Source organism: Heptranchias perlo, unplaced genomic scaffold, assembly GCF_035084215.1.
Source record: "Heptranchias perlo isolate sHepPer1 unplaced genomic scaffold, sHepPer1.hap1 HAP1_SCAFFOLD_296, whole genome shotgun sequence".
Lineage (NCBI taxonomy): Eukaryota > Metazoa > Chordata > Chondrichthyes > Hexanchiformes > Hexanchidae > Heptranchias > Heptranchias perlo.
Window position 1 is genome coordinate 55001 of NW_027139308.1, and position 2500 is coordinate 57500.

The following is a 2500-nucleotide window of genomic DNA, read 5'->3' on the forward strand; positions in this document are numbered from 1 at the left end:
GCAGGAAGGCTCCAAATGGTTGCCTTCCCCCACTTGACCACTTGATCTTAGCCAAAAGGCCGAGAAGCGATACCGCGCTCGATGCGAATTGATCTCGGGTCCTGTTTGCCCTCCCTCTTTGTTCTCTGGCTGCCGGTGTTGAAAGCAGTCTCGAAGCACTGCCGTTCTCTCCTACTCTGGCCACATTTTTTGCCACCGTTTCTAATTGCAACAGTGGATGAGTTTAAAGAAGTTGCCGTTTTTTCCTTTCTTGCCAGGATTGCTTGACAGATTGGTAAATTTGCCAGTAGGCCACCAATCAGATGGGGGAGGGTTGTGTCTCAACGGACCTCCGTCAGTCAGTCTCAGTCACTAACGAACTGCCGTGGAAGGAAACCTCTTTGAGTAAAACTAGTGACGTGACGTGACGTGTCTCACAATGAGCGAGCGAGTGAGATTGCAACGGCCAATTGAGAAAGAGGTGAGGTGCTGACAATCAGCAGCTCGTGTTGAAACATTCATTCCACGGCAGGCAAGACCAATCAAAAAAAATACTGCAGATGCTGGCTCGGCTCGGCTGGCTGGCTGGCTGGCTGGCTGGCTGGCTGGCTGGAAATGGGAAATAAAAACACAAGGCGTGTTAAAGGCTGGTTAAACTGTCGAAAGAAACAAGGCGTTAATGTTTCAGAAGCGCCTATTGAAAGACGTCTCTCAAGCTGCTCCCTGACTGGGCCCTGTCCGTTGTCATGTTAATCGCTGGTTAAACTGTCGGAAGAAACAAGGCGTTAATGTTTCAGAAGCGCCTATTGAAAGGTGTCTCTCAAGCTGCTCCCTGACTGGGCCCTGTCCGTTGTCATGTTAATCCCAGGGCGGGGGCGGGACTGCTTTGACCGGGAGACCTGTTTTCTGGGACGCAGGTGTGACATTCCAGGGAGGCACCTACTTTGTGCTGATTCGAAACGACCACGACAACGGCAACTTGCAGTTCTATATTACAACAACAACAACGCGCGTGTGGTAGTTGGGAGGGGCTGCGTTCGCGCTCTCCCCCCTGCATTGAAACTCAAAGTTCGATTTTCAATCCCATAGTCCACCAATCGGATGGGAGACGGTGTGTGTGTGTGTGTGTGTGTGTCAGTGTCAGTGTCAGTCTCTCTCTCTCTCTCTCTCTCTCTCACTCTTACTCAGAGCTGCTGTGGAAGGAAACCTTTTTAAAAAGAACTTGCATATTGAAAAAAAGATGTGTCTCAAGCTGCCGGGCCCTGTCCATTGTCACGTTAATGGCAGGACGGGGCAGGACTGCTTTGACCAGGAGACCTGTTTTCTGGGACGCAGGTGTGAGATTCCAGGGGACCTGCTTTGTGCTGATTTCCCTGCCTCCCTCCCTCCTCCCCAGGACTTCCTTCTGAACACCTTTGTCGTTTCAGCGAGGGCCAAAAGCCTGCCTGTGAAAGGGAAGGATCAGCCGGTCAGCCCCCTGCTGGTCGCTGCTGCCAGTGCAGCAGGCGTGCGTGTGTCCTCGGCCTCGTGTCCAGGTCCCTCAGGGACTTGAGGCAGCTCTCCCCGGTGGTCTCGTGGTCAGGACCGGGCTTCGAATCCCAGTCGGGGGGGGATGACTTTCTGCTGCAGATTAATTGGCATGAAGGAAAGTCTCCCCTCCTGAGCGTAAAGCTCCACCCTCACCACCACCACCACCGCCTTTTCCTCCCCTTGACAAACGGACAGACAGACAGACAGACAGACAGTCAGTCCAGTTCGGGAGCGCAGCTTTCATTAAGCAATGGCATTTGTGACAACTCATCGTCTGACAGGTTGATGATTTCCCCACACGCCTCCTGCCGAATAAAAGGCTCACCCTCCCGGACACTACCCCCAGAATCACCCACCCCCCCCCCCCGGGGTGAATATTAAGCCCGAGAACACCGACTGTAACCAACCGCAGTGAAAAGTTGAAGTGGCAACTCATTAACCAGATTTATTTTGGGCAACTCATTAACCAGATTTTTTGTTCATTTGGTTTATGAGTTGCCAAGTGTAAATCTGGTTAATGAGTTGCCACTTCAACTTTTCACTGCGGTTGGTTACAGTCGGTGTTCTCGGGCTTAATATTCACCCCAGGGGGGGTGTATAGCGGGCGATGGCCGGTGTGGAGTGCGTTTTTTGGGGGTTGATTTTCACTTTGCCTCGCTGGTGGAATTTGTGGGAGGCAGGCAAGGGGATTGGTGTGGGCTGGTGGGCGGCAAGGGAGATGCTTGCTTCGGGGTGTTATCCTCACTTTGGTCCGCTGGTGAGAGTAGGCAGCGGCAGGCTGGCAGGCAGGCAGGCAAGTGTGATGTAGTGTGGGGTGCAGTGCAGTGCAGTGCAGTGCTGCCCTGTCGTTTATGAAAGGTTGTAATGACACTGCTTTGCAGCTGACCATGTCCACTGATTTGTGACGCCCGTATGGAGGCTGATATCTCAGGAGGGCCGAGGCCGATTTCCTCCGGGGACGGCTCGTCGCGTGCGGCAGGACGAGGCGCAG